We start from the raw sequence: 17,262 nt of genomic DNA on the forward strand, positions 1-17,262 counted from the left end.
GGCCTCTTTTGAAGTACATTTAAACATGACTTAGATACATAAAAGCTTTAAGAGATGCAAATGAATCAGAAACATCAGTGTTATAGTCCTCTTGGTCCTGTCATCAGAAGGTGACAAAAGGCTGCTTATAAGAACAGCAAGAACATGCTATTTGTGTGCTGTCACTAGTTACCTCACATGGGCAGCAGAGTTGAACGGCAATGTAAGCATAAAGACTGCTGAAAGGGAGGTTATAGAATACTTGCAGTATTATGGTGTTAGAGAGACGGCAGGGATTACTGGAAGTTTTAAGTTGGGGCAAAAAAATGGCAAATTATTTTGAAATGTTGGGATTAGGTTTCCCTCAATAAAAACACATATACACCAACCTATTTTTGTCTCAATAAACACAAAGGAGTAAATAAGAATAAAAGAACCTGAATTATATCAACAACAGTGACTGCAAGGAACTGTCAAAAGGTCACAGGGACATGTCAGTCCCTTGATGAATGTTTCTTAAACTTTCTTGATCCAAAACACCTCTTTTTACCACTAAAATAAAAAGGTATGCTGAAGTGCTGAAGGTGCTATGCCTTGTTGCCTGACTGTTGTGATACACAGTGGTAGCATCACAAACAAGTATTTATTTTCCAGAAATAATTGCTCCACTGAAGATAGTAATGGCCCAGCACTCAAAATGAAAATCTGCAGGATATCTTAAACTGTATGGTTTCAGAAGATTACTTGACACCATCTAGCTGTTCTAATAAGAAAAATATTCTGACCTCCTGAGTCCGACTGTACACCCAGAATGCAGAGAACAATAGGATAACTAAATAAGACTGTCAAGTACAGTCCTCTAAAATTTAGACTATGTTTTGTGTTCATTTACATTATATGATGCTTGGTTTTTAGAACTGTTAAGGGTTTAAGAGGCAAGCATAGAGAAACCTCCAGCTTGATGGTTTGCCACAAGCCAAAGCAATAGCTCATTTTGACATAAATAAGATATTTTTATTGTTTTTTTTCATGAGACACTATACCTGCTTTCCCACAAATACAAATGATCCAGAATCCTTAATCTCCTTGGTTGGAGTAATGATTCTTACTTACAAATATTTCAAAAGAGTCTTTTAAGTCTTTGGAAGTGGTAGAGTAGAACATTAACTTCAGTTTCATTTAAGAACTGACTTTTTTTTCCCCTGAGTCTTGCACTTTTTCAGACCTGGTTTCCAGTTCCTGGAAGGTAGAGTGCAGAGTATTCAATTGGGCAAATTAACATCAATTACCATTGATTTTTCTTGTCTGCTGTTTCTCATTAAAAATTGCTATTTTACTTGAAAACGAAGTGATTCATTTGAGATGTCTTGGTTTAAAAATTTCCCACCAAATCCATGCACTTATTCCTCCAAACTGAAGAATTCCTGACCCTAAGATACTTCTTTAGTGGCTGGAAGCTGGCAACCTAGGAGGTCAGTTTTGGTGAAATCAGCAGTCTTCATTAATACATTAAATGGTACTACTGAGGTATATTGATATTTGTGGTTATTTTCAAAGTCTTAGGAATTTACTTTCCCCAAAGTTAATTATTCTGAGGGGGCAGAGGGAAGATGTAGAAGAATGGAATTGATTTATTCTGAGTTGTATTTAAAGACAAACTAAAAGAAAAGAAATTAAAGAAAAAACTGCAAGACTTTGGCTAGAAGTTGTGTCACACCTCATTGAAAATTACTGATGCAAATAGGGTTCCATCCTGACATCTCCAAAGACATAAGAGAACAAAGATTCCCATATAGTTAAAGAAATTAAGAATCTATTTCCTCATCATGTTGAATTCTTTACTATTGAAGGCAACAATGTAATAGGGTCTATTCTATGAGCTATTATTAGAATAGTAAATGTTGTCTCCTATAATATTCTATGTAATATGAAAATTATTTTGTTGAAATAGATGCATGCAAGATTTTAGTCTGCTGGAACTTCTCTGACGTCAGTGAATTTACTCCAGCTAAGAGCAAGGTTTTTGTATAAATAACTGTCATTAAAACATACGGTGTCTTGTATTTCCTCCCATCTTTTACAGTGTAATGAGATTTCCATTTTGTCTTGCCTAGTCTTTTCTTTTCTCTGACCTGAGTTCTGTTCAAGTAAACTTGTTTTCCCTTTTTTAATTCAGTAGCAGTCTGTATTTTTAGTCCTGCATGCTTGATGTTCATTTTCACTTTGTACTTTTACATCTTTCTCAGTACTGTAAATGTACCTTTCCCTTCTCAAAAAGTGAACCGAAAAACTGACTCCAATCTTCATCTTTATTTTGGTCCAATACTTACTGACTCAAATACTGTATTTCTTAATACCTTATACATTGTGTCTTATACATGACTACTGTTTTCACTTTATCCATCAGAGTTCTTTACTCTCTTTTTAAATACCTTTTAATGCATTTCCCCTCTCAGTTTATCATTGTGTGTTCTATATAATATGAATAGAAAAAAATTTCTTCGGTTTTGAGATGAGTAAATATTAACTCATTTCCTTGTCCTGTATTCTAATATCTAACTTTTAACCATATTTGGTTTCTCTTCAGATAAAAGGGACTCATATTTACTCACCCTTTCTGGAATACAGAGGTTGTTCACGCCATATGAGAAGTGTGTGATGCTCTAGGAGAAGACAAATATAAGTATATTTGGAGGTGCATTGGCTTGAATAATATTGCATCAACATTCCTCTTAAGTAAATAATATAGTTAACATTCCTTATACAATATTTTCAGGAAAATAATTTTAGTTTTGTGGACATGATTTTTAAGACTGAAACTTGTACTAAAATGAGAGTAAATGCAGCCAAAGAATAGAAATATATCACCCATGTAATGGATTGTTCAAAACCAACTTCTGATTGCCACTTAGTTCAAAGCTGATAAATCAACTAGAGATGAAGACTTCTTATTCCTGGTTGTTCTAAAATTTTTTAAATGTTGCGTTCGCTTGAGAAATTTATGGAAGAGTTTAATAAAGATGACTAACAGAAGAGGAAGTGAATTCCAATGAGATGTTATTGCTTGTGTTTACCTGACTAGGGTTCCGTTCAGCCGTGAGGAGAATCCTATTTCAACACTTCATGGCAGTGTGATATCACGATTTGTCTCATGCTTTCCAGTTCATACAACATCTAGGTAAATTATCATGAGTATTTTTCTTGGTTAGTATTTATTGTTATGATCTTGTCCAGAAATAAATAATTTATTGAATTCTTTAAAAAAAAAAATGGTTTGTATTAAAAAATTTTTTCTGGCCCATGAGTAGGAGTACACTACTGCTGAAGCTAATTACATTAACTTTTTTAGATAAATAGTAAATAGATAAGGAAACAAATCCAACTCTGATTTTTTTTTTCCATTCAAAAAGACATTAGTAACATTTATAAATTATGTGAGAATTAATCCCTACATTTGAAAATGTAAGAAAATCCCTAGACTGGGACATGTTTTTAGATTTAAAATGAATAAAAATAATAATACAGCATTACGTAAGTAATAATTACCAGCATTTAGCAATTGGCTGGTTATTTAATGGCCCAATTGAAAGGACTGTGGGTTTTTTGATATGTTGATAAATCTGTCATTTATTTGTGGTTAGTAACCAATTTTCAGGCATTTTGAATGCAGAACATATTCCATTAGATTTATAAATTCATTAAAGTCCCTGTGCACCAGATGGCATAATATAAGAAATGTTTTAAGCACTCCGTAATTAAAGCTTCTAACATGTAATAGTCTAGCTGTATGTTTGACAGTTTGTTACATACATTAAAGCTTAAAGCACTGCAAAATGTTGTGTAAATAACAAATTCATTTCTAATGTCTTGAATTTAGAGTCATTCAGATAGAAAGGATCATGACTAACATTTAAATTCTGATTCTTGAGTTCAGTGTCTTCTTTCTGTTATTCTGAAGGGCAGAGTTCATAATGCATTTTCAGTGTCTATTAAAGCAGCAGAAAAACAGTTTACTGAATTAATTATATATAGATATGGTCTGTAATGTTACAGAATTGTTATATATACAGGCAAAGTAAGGAAAAATATCTCCTTCTGGTGTGCTTTCTTTTGAGGTTCTCTTCTAGAGTGCTTTTAGATTAGAGCTGGATGGTCAAATGCTTTTTCAGCTTTGTAGGAGTAAGTGGCAACTCAGCTCCCTTAGAACCTGAGGAAAGCCATCAAAAGAGAAGCATCTGTTAGCCAAAAAAGTCATCCACATCGACCCTTAAAAAACTGCTGGAACCTGATGGAGTAACTCCTCAGGACTTCAGACATTGGCTTGATTTCTCAGCCCTTAGACAAGATGGAGACAACAGGGAAGATTTCATTCCCAGACCAGAAGTAAGAGCTATGGCAAGAATTGCACCTTGGGAAGATAATGTGCATTTTAACACTTTGGGGAGGTATGATTCTCTCTGTAAGCAGTATCAGCTCATCATAGACCAGAGAACCATGGGCAGGATGAGGTCTATTCTCAGCTTACCCTGGTTTTGGGTCAGTTAAACTTAACAGCACTGTCAGCAGAGACCAAAGGTGTCAAGTCTCTCTGCTGAAACACAAAGGAAAACCTCAACAATTCCTCTATTTCATTGCGTGTTTGCACAGCCAGGCAAAAGAAAGCTGTATGCAGATCAGACCATGGGTCTGAATTTTTTTTCCATGTCCCAGATCCTTCTGAATGGTTCTAACCTAATCTGACAGAGTGAGCCCAGCTGCACTGTTGTGGCTGAGGTGTCCGCTTTACTGTGGTCTATCTAATATCTAATACTAGATACTACTATTACTTATATCTAGTAGTATATACTACTCCTAAGAACACTTAAGAGTATGGCAGTGCACTTAAACACACACTTAATTTTTCTCTATAGAATTGGTGTCTTGCTGGATCATATAATAACTGAGACATATTGGAAAACTTCGTGATTCCAAATCCTGTTTACTTTGATTTTAAATGATGCAGAATTGATTTGTATTCCTGATTTTTTCTCTTTCTCTCTCTCAAGAGCAACGGGCTGCAAAATGATCACTTTACTACTTAATGTGATAATTGTTGCAAAGTAACAGTAGAAAAACTTGCAGCTTCCTCGAGAGAGCTTTCTCTAAACTGGGTTTGCACTTACACTGACAACTCAGTGCTTTTCCTGACCTTAGTTTTTGTAGAAGCTTTCATTAGTGAGTCACCAACACCTGTTGATAATTGGACACAATGATACAACCATTCTAATACTTCCGAATCTGTGTCATTCACAACATTTTAGGTCATCTTGTTTGAAGTGCTGAACAGGTGTAAGTGACAAAAACGCAGACCCAATATACTGAAGTGTCAGGGTTAAATCAGTGACTTGATGGGTGACATGAGCATTTAGCCCCATCATACTGACAGATGCTGCTTCAAAAAAGTCCTGCATTAGTCTACTGAGTCACTGGATATTCCTGGATCATGGGGTTTCTTTAAGTCATAGGTAAGCCAAGGAAAAAAGATCAGTCTGATATTGAAACATAAAATTTAATAACTATCCCTCCCTCTGTGTACCTCTCTGAAGTAAATAAGATCATTACACAAAACACTGTAATATGGAGACTAAGAAAGTGTTGGGTTCATTCATTCAGTTAGTTTAGCAGGTGGACAATAGCCAGGGGATATAGTATAGGTAAAAAGTTCAGATAAAATTTTTTTTTTATAAGTATAGTCATATGTTTCTTCTTCTTTGCATTTTTTCTTCATTATACATTTGAGATAGTAATTTTCCATGAAGCCTTATTTTTTAAACAATTCTTTACATTGGCAAGAGATTGAAAATAACCACTTGAAAAAAATACTGTGTACTTTTATATAATATAACATTTAAATTTGATTTTTTTAATTAACTCTGCAAGGTTTACATGAATACAGTCATACAAAATACATGAGGAACTTTTAAGAATGTATTTTGAAAGCAAATGCAATATATTTATAATGTATTCATTCTAAAAGGTAATGATTTATTTATTTATTTATTCCAAGATAATACACAATTCATCTGTTTTCTGAATCTTCAGTGTGCATAGGCATATATATATGTATGATATAATCTTTTTCTTTATTTTTCATATTAAATCAAAGCAGGCACTGGGAAAAATGAAAGTAGGGAATGGTGGTTATTCAAACACAGGTGTTGTGTTTTTCTTTTTTTTTTCTTTTAAATCTGAGTCTATCTGACCTCAGTAACAACATTCTCACCTACTATGGAATAAAGACTTCTCAATAAGAAATCAGATTGACTTTGAGAATCAGGAAATCGTAAGAAAATTAACTTTGGCCTAGATTTTTCTTTTTGTTCAAGTCTTTCCAAACTGATTTGCTCTTTTATGTGCAGGAAGAAGGCTTCCTAATTTTTAGTGCATCTTACTGATGCTGAAACTGGAATTTGGTTGTCTTCATCAATGTCTGCTCTCTTTTCCATCAAGTGGAAGACTCAATGTTTCAGTTAGTGATTTCTAAAGCAGAAGTCAATTGTTTTTTTAGGATATCCATTGAAGTTTTGTGTGGCTGTTTCTCTCGTGACTGTGTACTTTCTTAAGGATAGATGTTGTAGGCCTTAGGTGAAAGATTTTTATTCACAGTTAAATGTTGCAGTGATAAAATAAAAAAAGTAAAAACCTGCTTAAAACCTACATGATCTGAATTGAACATGATACATGCAAAGATCAAGAATTTATGAAATGCTTATCATTAGACAAAAAGTAATGTATTAATGTTGGTTTACATTGATTTTTTGTTTCATAAATATCAAGGGAGAATTTTAAAGGGATTATACTTAATTGTAAGTAAAGGTTCCTATCGAGGAAAACCACCTTATTAACTTAAACTATTTGAATATATTACCATGTAAGACAGAAGTTTTATAATGTTTGAGAAGATGTTTCCTTAGAAGTTAAGACTGAAATTAAGTACAAAATAATACCTTATAATAGACTTAAAAGTCAGCAAATAAAGATTAGAAATAAATACTTACTATTAATTACAAGAGAAAAATTAAAACTGGAGTGTTTAATGATTCACAATTAGGTCTTAACTTTTATGTATAATTCATTCTTATGATGAGAAAGTAAGAAAACCATAAAAATTTTGATTGTATTATGCTTTGAAAATATTATGCTTATCATAAGCTATCTAGTTTTCTTAAGCTTACTTTAAACATACCTTCTATGAATAAGAAGGAAAATGACAGACATTCAAAACTATTTATTTTCTTTCTGTCATGGTTTAACCCCAGCCAGCAACTAAGCACCACAGAGCCACTCAGTCCCCTCCACCCCCCCAAGTGGGATGGGGGAGAAAATCAGGAAAAGAAGTAAAACTTGTGGGTTGAGATAAGAACAGTTTAATAGAACAGAAAAGAAGAAACTAATAATGATAATGATAACACTAATAAAATGACAACAGCAATAATAAAAGGATTGGAATGTACAAATGATGCGCAGGGCAATTGCTCACCACCCGCCGACTGACACCCAGCCAGTCCCCAAGGGGCGATTCCCTGCCCCCCCTTCCCAGTTCCTATACTAGATGTGACGTCCCATGGTATGGAATACACCATTGGCCAGTTTGGGTCAGGTGCCCTGGCTGTGTCCTGTGCCAACTTCTTGTGCCCCTCCAGCTTTCTCGCTGGCTGGGCATGAGAAGCTGAAAAATCCTTGACTTTAGTCTAAACACTACTTAGCAACAACTGAAAACATCAGTGTTATCAACATTCTTCGCATACTGAACTCAAAACATAGCACCGTACCAGCTACTAGGAAGACAACTCTATCCCTGCTGAAACCAGGACACTTCGGCTTACCACAAGAACTGAAGAGTTGCCTTACAGTGTTGAAGGCATATCACATACAGTGTTGTGACATATCACAAACCTTTAGAAGAAATCTTTTCCATTCCAAAGGAATTATGCTACACTTACTGCTACAGATCACTGCACAGACATGATAGCTTTTATTTAAAAGTAGTGTTTAATGTTAACTATTATACTGAAAGAGATGGAAAAGCTCTTGTTTCAGGGAATAAGGTAATATTTTAGGTACAGGTTTGAGGGTAAAATCATCATGTGGGGAAAGAATTATTCCATATCTGCCTATAACTTGCTAATCTCTTCACATCTTTATCTCAAGTATTTGGCAGAAGACCAGCAAGGTCTGCTGAGAACCGTTCTGGACTCCAGAACACATGTATTTAAGCCCTTATAGCCCTTTCATGATATCCTTTTCTGTTTGCTTTCTTCTGCTCCCTTTTCATGCTCCTATCCTTGAATAAAATCTTTGTGAAATGGGATGTGTCAAAATTACTTCTGTCTTCTACTGTGTACAGGTACCCAAAGAACAGTGCTAGCTATCTTTCTATTTACCTTTGAAAGCCAAAAGGTTGCTGTTGAGACTATGAGGTAGGTTCAGGGAGATCCTATATACTGTAGTAGTTCCTAGTGTATGGGCATGCAACCCCCTGTACATTGGAAAGATTTTTTAAGACTCTTGAGCAACAACAAACTTGCATAGATTGTTACATTTTACATACTTCTGCAAAAAAATAGTGAAGGTGAGAAGCTGGGTGTAAGGGAAAAGAGCTCTGTATTTGTCTGAATTTGTCCTAGCCCTAAAATGATATTGATTTGAGATTTAGAGCCTCAAATCCCAAATTCCTTTCCGATGCATTAAATTGTTACAGGAGGCTACGGATGATGAATGTTCACATAGATTCAAAAAATGATTGAAGAAATCATGGCAAAAAAATCCTCAGCATTATTAAATACAAGGGTGACATTTCTGGTTGAGATCCCTGAACATCGATTTCCTGTGGCTTGGGAAAGACTACTACATACCTTTTCTTCCCTCTTTTCATTTACTAACTACAAAGCAACTTAGTCTCTTTTTTACATTAGTCTGATATGAACTTGCCAATTCTTCTGCTACAGTATATTTAGGTTTGTGCATAAAAAATGTAAGGAAACCTACATTTACTTCAGCTTGGAAAGCTGACCTGCAAGGCTTTTAAGTTGAATAAATGAAACTAAATTGACTGGAAATTTGCTGATTTTAGCAAATTTTTCATGAAAAATGAGTGTCATCAAAAAGATGAAAGGAGATAAAGCACAGGGAAGATAAATCATGTCACAAAGTTAGGAAAGGAAAATGGAAGCTAATGAAATTTTGAAATTAAAAATTGAGGTTGACTTTTCATGCATATTCATTTTTTCTCTGAATGTAAATTTTTAATTCAGTTCAAGGGAAATAAGACTTAGGACTGTTCCATTTTAAAGTTTCAAGTAGATTATTGATCCCCCTCCGTTCCTTTTTAAACATCCATTAAGTTGATTGGCACATAAAGAGTGACAGTTAGACAAAATATCCCTTTCTGTGAATGTTTGGAAGACTCCTTCTCCTCTCTTTGGACTCCTGTAGAATGAGATTAGTATGATAACAATTAATCCGTGCAGTGATTCACCAAACATTTTGGCATTCGAGGATTATCTTTTCCTCTGTCAGAGTCCGTATTTCAAAGATCATAATCATGTGTACCAGCAGCATGGATCATTCAGCCTCCCCAGTCACAAAATCCTCGCTTGCTTGTCAGTGAAAATCAGCAAGCAAACATGGTATTCAGCACTTCTGCAGAACAGTAACTTTAGTGAAGTGCGGACATCCATAGAAAATTCATTTAAAAATAAAGCTGTTTCCTAGACAGGAAAGAAAAGTGTGATCTACTGATGAGTTCCCAAGAGTTCAAAGCCTTGCTTCCTTTGTCTTCTTGTTAAATGAGAAGACTGTCTCAACTGGAGGCTCTGAAGATCTAGAAATGGATTGTTAGGGTCCAGAATAAGGACAAAATTATTTTCTGTGTGTGTTCTAAAACTAGCATCAGAAACTGCAGACAGTAATTTAAAATATTCTACCTTTTCTCTTTATTAGGGTAGTAGTATCCATTCCAAAAAGTCTTTCTTTTATTTCTTGCAACCTGGTATGGTTCTCATTAAATTTATTTATTGGGTCACAGTGTGGGAAGTTCATAACTCCATAATCATACTCATGACTAGAGAGCTATGAAAAGACACAAATAACAACAGTTTTTAAAATGTTGTTAAAGTTAGTATATGTAGAAGCATACTCTTTCAACTGACGTTTTTAACAAAATTAATCTTTCCACATGATGAAGTTTCTTTAAGAAAAATGTTTCTATGGAAGGATTACTAAAACTGTTTGCTAATAGCTTTCTGTTAGAGGCTATTTAATAGTGAATTGATGCTTAAAGTGAATAAAATAAACAAGTGACAAGCAAATGAAAACTGTAAGAGAAGAGTATGTGAGATTTGTTTCAAGCTCGTAGGCATTAGTTTTCTAGCTTTTTACAGTGATAACTACTGCCCCCTTCTGATGCGAGTTAGAAATAGCCCTCGTTTTCTCGGAGTGTCATAGTTTTCCAACCTGGTTTAAGAAAATGTGTTCTGACTTCTCCCTTTCTCTTCTGTACGTGTAAAGATGGAGGTAACTTTCATCAAAACTTAGACCATTCTACAGTCAGAAAGATTCAACTGCAAGTGTGGGCTTTCACTGCTGCGGAAAACTTTATTCCGTTTCTAATGTCCTACAAAAAAATGTACAGTGCTTTTGTAGGGTACCCAGACATTTTCTTTTTTTATGCAGCAAGAAAGTGTGACCTTCTCATAAGTTTGAAATTAGCAAGAGATCATCCTCAAGAAGAAACATCTATGATATTAACATTAACCAAGTGTCATTTTAAAAAAATCTAATTTTAAGGAAAGTATAAATTTGAAACTCCATCTTACATTACAACAAAACAAATTCTTTTTTCCTAGATGTGGTATAACACTCATTAGTCTGATTGCTGATGTTATGCTGGAGGCCTAACAGCTCACTGTAACCCTCAGTGCCCCAAGTTGTGCAAAGGTGTGCAGCAGCTGGTACCCTTCTTACAGGGAACAAGGTGCAGTTACATCTCATTGCTCTCCAATTCCACTGTGTTTGGAGACACTTGCAAACAAAAGTGAAGGGCAGGATGGGAGGTTATTTGTGCAAATCTGGTTCCTGTTCTCAAGAACCAGAAATATTGAGTATATCTGCAGCTTGAGTGAGGTAGGAGTCAAAGAGACTGAGTGGAGATTCCATTCTGTAGGATTTTAAGTAAATATCAAAGATATAACAATGTATGGAGCATTTCTCAAAGATGGAAGCCTGTGAAAGGTGCATTTAATATCATCCTAAAATTAGAATTTGGTTTATAGACTTGGTGTATAGAGGAAGTCAAGAATCCCACCGTTCCAGAATTCAGAAACTGTGGTTTTGGCATTTTCTCATGATGTGTAACTTATTCCAGCAACAGAAGGGAGGATTTGTGCCACTGCCTGGTCCTGTTCCCACTCTGCAAGAGCCATAAAGCAAGTAGGGAGGTTTGGTCGTGTACTGCCTCAGTATGGAGCAACATGTTCAACTCCCATACCTACTGTTCAGTTGTCAGTTCCTGCAGTATTTGATCAGCTCCTGAGTCAAGACCCAGAACATCTGCTGTAATTTGAACAAATAATGCAGCTAAAAATGGAATAACAGGTTAGTCTTTGAAGTTCCTCAATCTTAGATGTGCCTGTGTTTCTGTCACTACATTGTTTTTGTATCACTTTCTGGTTTTCCTTGGCATCACGACAAGATGACAGCTTTGTGTGATGGCATTGGCATGTTCATACTCTTTATGACAGTTCTTAACAAGATATAGTTTATCAGAAAAAGATGGTTTAATTTTGCAGACCTTTGGCTTTTTACACTGCTTTCTGTTCCACTTCCTTAATCTCTCACAGAATTTTCTCTCAAGTTTTGAGCAATGTTAAGGTCTCTAGAATGGCCATTAGTCCATCACAGCTGCCAGTATTAGATATTGGCTATGTTAATTACTTTTCAGGCATATGGACCCACCCCGACTTGATCAATTTATTAAAACATTGTGGCACAGCCTGCTCAGTTACCATGCGATGCTGTTAGACAGTTGTTTGCAACCCCTCAAGGTGAGTCTGCAAGCAAAAGAAGAGCAAGGGTCCCAGTGACTTTGTTCAAGCAACGTCCCTTCAATCAGCATCAAGGAGAGGAGCAGCAGGCGAGTCAATATGTCAGGAGGCTGCCCGGAGGACCTTGTGACACCATGGCCCCATCTCTGGCTAGGAGTCTTTACAAGTGCTTTAAACGGCTTCCCTTATCTGTGCATGACAAGCTCTTGCAGGTTTCTGCACAAAATTTAACAGAATTACTTTTCCGAGTGGAACAGATTCTCACTGGGTATCAAATCCCATTAAGTTAAATGACAGCCAGTCTAAAACGTCTTTCCTGCTTCACTTGGCCATCGTAAATTTTTATTTTCATCTACATTTACCCTTTTTGCACTGAAGACCTTTTGTACGAACCCAGGCTTACTGTCTTAAGATTGTCAATGGCATCAGAGTGTTGTTTTGTTTATCCCATTGACCAGTCTTCTTCGTCTGATCTGTGCAGAGCGGGGGGGGGGGGGGGGGGTGTGTTGGAGCCATTGCAGCATGATGAAAATGAATTATTTTAATTGTTTATTCTTAGTCAACTAATGAGATTGTTATTAGTTGTTAGACAATGTTATATTGAGGGTCGATGTGAAAAATAACATTGAATTCGAAGTCTTTCTTATTCTATTGTCTTTGAGCCAAGAGAATTTAGATTAAATCTCTATAGTTATTATGGGGCTGTTTGTCTTTTTATTTTGGTTTGTTGTCTCCTAAGTGGAAGAGATAAAAGGTTAGCATATGGTTATACCTGCAATTGGCTTCCAGCAGATTTGCTAAGCTATAGCCTGTTATTTCCAAACTCCTATCACTCTCCTGTTAGCTTCCCCCCCATCTTTTTTTTAAATGAATTTAATAACCATGAAGAAAAGCAAACTAATTGAAATCATTCCCCACAACATTACCTAAATTTAGAGAATGCAATTAACTATGGCATACACATCAACACACATAATTCTGTAAAACACTTATCTTAGGTAGAAATATTGCCATTACTAATTATAAAAGCATAATCTGCAAGAAATAACTAATAAGAATAAAATGCACAAGCAAATAGTATTAAAAAATGCAAGGCATGCTGCAGAACAGAATTAGAGGTAGGAAAAAAGGGGGTTTTAACATTAAAAAAAATGTTCAGTGATACATCTGTTATATTTTCCATAGCAAGAACTGATTTGTATTTGATTCAATACAAAATCTGCTTATCAGAAACTCTTAGAACTTTAAAATTCTGCCTCTCCTGTTGGAAAAGAATGATTTGTTGAAATTTCATATCATGCAATATATTCACCTAATGTTCAAATAAAACTTCAAATCTCTGCTACCATATGTGAAATGTGCTATTGCTAAGATCCAGAATCTGAACTTATTTTCACAAAGTTGGGGGTTTTTTTCATATAGTCTAGAGCACTCAACTGTGGGCCAAGAAACACCAATTCTAATCCTATCTTTGTCATTTGTCTGCTGCGTGAGCCTGAGATGGCCACCTCTCCACTTTGTATTGCTGGTTTCATGGAAAAGTCCAGGAAAATCGCCAGACGTTTCCAGTGAAAAGACAGAGAACTGTTTTTGCAAAGTATGTCACTTTTGCAATAGGCAAAATTGACTTGAATAGGCCATGCTTCCAGAGTGGCTTTTCTTCTCCATGTAAGCTTTCCTCTGCTCCCTGCCTCTTCATAAACTCTGTCTTACCACTTTAGCTTATGATCTCTTTGGAACAAATTGGCATATAATTTTACAAACCCTGATAAAATGGAAAACCATCAGGATCTAAGAACTCTTATTGACTCCTGTTCACCTGCATTTCATACCAAGTTGCCAATGCACAGTTTTGTTTCAGTGATTCCATTCTATCACTTATAAATTTGTCGCACTTTAGATGGTATTATACCCGGCAAATTTCAAAGGAAAAAGAAGTTCATCCATTTTTAAACCAATAGAAGCTGAGACTCTGTTGTGTTGCCAATATCAAAAACTTCTACTGCTTTTTTTTAAGGTTTCCACTCAGGGAAGTATTCTTAAGCCTTTTGTAGAGCCCTGGGTTATCCACCCCACAGAAATACTCTGCATCTTGTTGAACTCCATCTACTTGTTTGATGTTTGTTATATTCACCAATGTAAAATATTCCTGCAACACTATTGCTTACAAATGAATTTTAGAAAGAAGTATATCACTGTGATTGAAAATCTACAGTTTCTCTACAGAAGTCCTTTAAGAGTTGAGATTTTTTTTCATCTTATTTTTCACAGATTGCCATGACTTGTTAGACTGACTTTGTAAGTACAGAATGGGGGACACTGGTATCAGATTTTTCTAACATTGGTGTGCTGGTTTTGGCTGGGATAGAGTTAATTTTCTTCACAGTAGCTACTATGGGGCAATGCTTTGGATTTGTGCTGGAAACAGTGTTGATCACTCCGGGATGTTTTCGTTCCTGCTGAGCAGTGCTGACACAGCATCAAGGCCTTTTCTGCTTCTCCCCTCACCCCACCAGTGAGGAGGCTGGGGGGGCACAAGGGGTTGGGAGGGGACACAGCTGGGACAGCTGACCCCAACTGACCCAAGGGGTATTCCAGACCATAGGACGTCATGCTCAGCACATAAAGCTGGGGGAAGAAGGAGGAAGGGGGGGACATTCAGAGTGATGGCATTTTGACTTCCCAAGTCACCGTTAGGCGTGATGGAGCCCTGCTTTCCTGGAGATGGCTGAACACCCTCCTGCCAATGGGAAGTGGTGAATGAATCCCTTGTTCTGCTTTGCTTGTGGTCGTGGCTTTTGCTTTGCCTATTAAACTGTCTTTATCTCAACCCACAAGTTTTCTCACTTTTACCCTTCCGATTCTCTCCCCCACCCCACTGTGAAGGAGGTAAGCAAGCAGCCGCATGGGGCTTAGTTGCTGGCTGGGGTTAAACCATGACAATTGGCAACTGCAATGAAAACTGACTGAAGCCATGAATTGCATATCTGAAAGGGCAGGAGAAATATGAAGTCGGTGAATGAAAATCAGACCTTTGCATGCCTTATGAAAACAAAAGCAATAAATTTCTTTTAAAAAAAATTAGTGACAGTTCTGTGTCTTCTTCCTACATCTTTAAATGGAATAATCCCACTTCAAAACTTAGGCTGAAGATCAATTTCAGTGGATTAATAAAAAAAATGACAGTTCTGTGATGAATGACAAGTGACATCTATAAGAAATGAATACTGATATTCTGAGCAGGGTTTCAGAAATGTAAGCAATAGTGGAGCCACACACAAAACACATAAAATAAATATTAAAAAGAAAGGTACTTTTCCAGCATCCTCTCTCAACCTGCTGTGCTAAACAGGATGAATGTTTATGAAAGTTGTATGCTGTACATTCATGCAATTAAATACGGTGCCATAACAGCAATGTAAAGGGAAGCATTCTGGTTATGTCTTGATCCTGGTACTTTCATGTTTTGATTGCTCAAATGTTATGTTTTACAATAGGCAGTACTGCAATATTAGAATTACTATGGGTAATTCTAATTTCAGTATTTTAGGTGCTGACATTTAGTGTATTTATTATTAGTTTCATAGTTGTCATTATGTAGGGAGAAACTTCTTTTTGTCAATCATGTCTTGACTGTTTTAAATTTTATGTCTGTGTAAAACAATTTAATGCAGCTTTTTCTGATATTTTACTGATTCAGTAAGGTGAGACTCAAGACCTACTGTGTAAAATTTTATTTTATAAGTTTATTTAAAACACTTTTAATCCTGTGAATTCCTTTAAGACATCAAACATTACCTAAAGGAATAGGAGTTGAGGGAGATGTTTCAAGATGTTTAGCTATCAGCTGTACTTGAAAGTTTTCCCTTCCTCTTTTAAGTGAAGTCATGATTTTCACTGCTACTTTGATCATAACAAGAGGCAGGTATGATATTTAAATCCTGTTGTTTGGATATTTATATCTGTTTAAACTTAGAGCAGTCTTTATAACTGTAGGGTCCTTTTCCTCAGGACTCCTGCTAAACTTTCTGACACTGAGATGCTTTGGTCTGTTCTACTGTGGCAAGAACCCTGAAACCTCACTACAAATTATTTTTACTGACAATGCACAAGTTGCAGCAGTCTAAGCAAAAGTGAATTCTTTCAGCCTGTCAATGCCAATGAATACTTTCAAGGACATAATTATCTTCTCGTAAATCTGAGTAATTCATATGAAAGATTGAAGTGTGATGTGGATTCAGTTAGGTGTTACTTATTTAAAAGAAAATCAGAAGAAATATATTAGCATATCTGCGAGACTATCAGAAAACTAAGATATAGCTCATACAAGAAGGAAATATTGTTATATCATTGGAGGCTAGGACTAAAATCTGATAATGCTGTGAAAGGCACTGTAACCTAGTTAGAAACAGTGCCCCAAATTGGCACTTCGGTAGTACCTTCGCCATACATTGGAAAAACCCACAGGTGGCTTTTGACTCACTTGGGCATTCTCAGACTAAGTAAAATGGTATTAATTCTTCGCTGCCTACACACCATGTGTTTGCCTGTTTTCCCTGTGTGGAAAGGCAGGCAGAGTTTTTATATTACTAACAAAAACATAGTAATCAACTATATACAAAACCTTTTTCTAAACTGCATTTTTCACTTTTTGTTAATGTTGTTGTTGAAAGCTTCCTTTTGTTCTCCATTTTTATTTTTGTCTTTTCTTGGTTTTGTATGACTACCAGTGATACTTCATCTTCCAGATCTTCTGGTTGCCTTCACCCTACTGTTTTTTTTATGTTTGTTTGGCTTTCAGTTTAGTTTAGTTTTGTTTTGTTTTGTTTTTCAAATGAGAACAGCTGCAATTCATTGCTGTGCAGTAGTAAAATAGAAAGTGATACTATCAAAGTGGCAGCAGAATATCAATCTTTTACTTCATAAGGAATTGCTTGCTAAAGGAACAGGAAACATCATCAGTTTGTTCTAGTGAAGATTTCAAATGGAAACCTTAAAAGTGAATACTAATTTTCCAAAATCTGAACATTGCTACAACAGAGTTCAAACTGACTATATTTCAAGATCCCCAATACTAGCTAAAGGTCCGACCCATGGATCATTGGAACTGCCTTTATTTCCTTTATCTCATTACAGTTTTCTATTTGGGGGTTATGGGTGTTTATCCATTAAATCCGTGTTATTACAAGAAAGATACTTT

The sequence above is a fragment of the Buteo buteo genome, chromosome 3, assembly GCF_964188355.1.
Source record: "Buteo buteo chromosome 3, bButBut1.hap1.1, whole genome shotgun sequence".
NCBI classification, from domain to species: domain Eukaryota; kingdom Metazoa; phylum Chordata; class Aves; order Accipitriformes; family Accipitridae; genus Buteo; species Buteo buteo.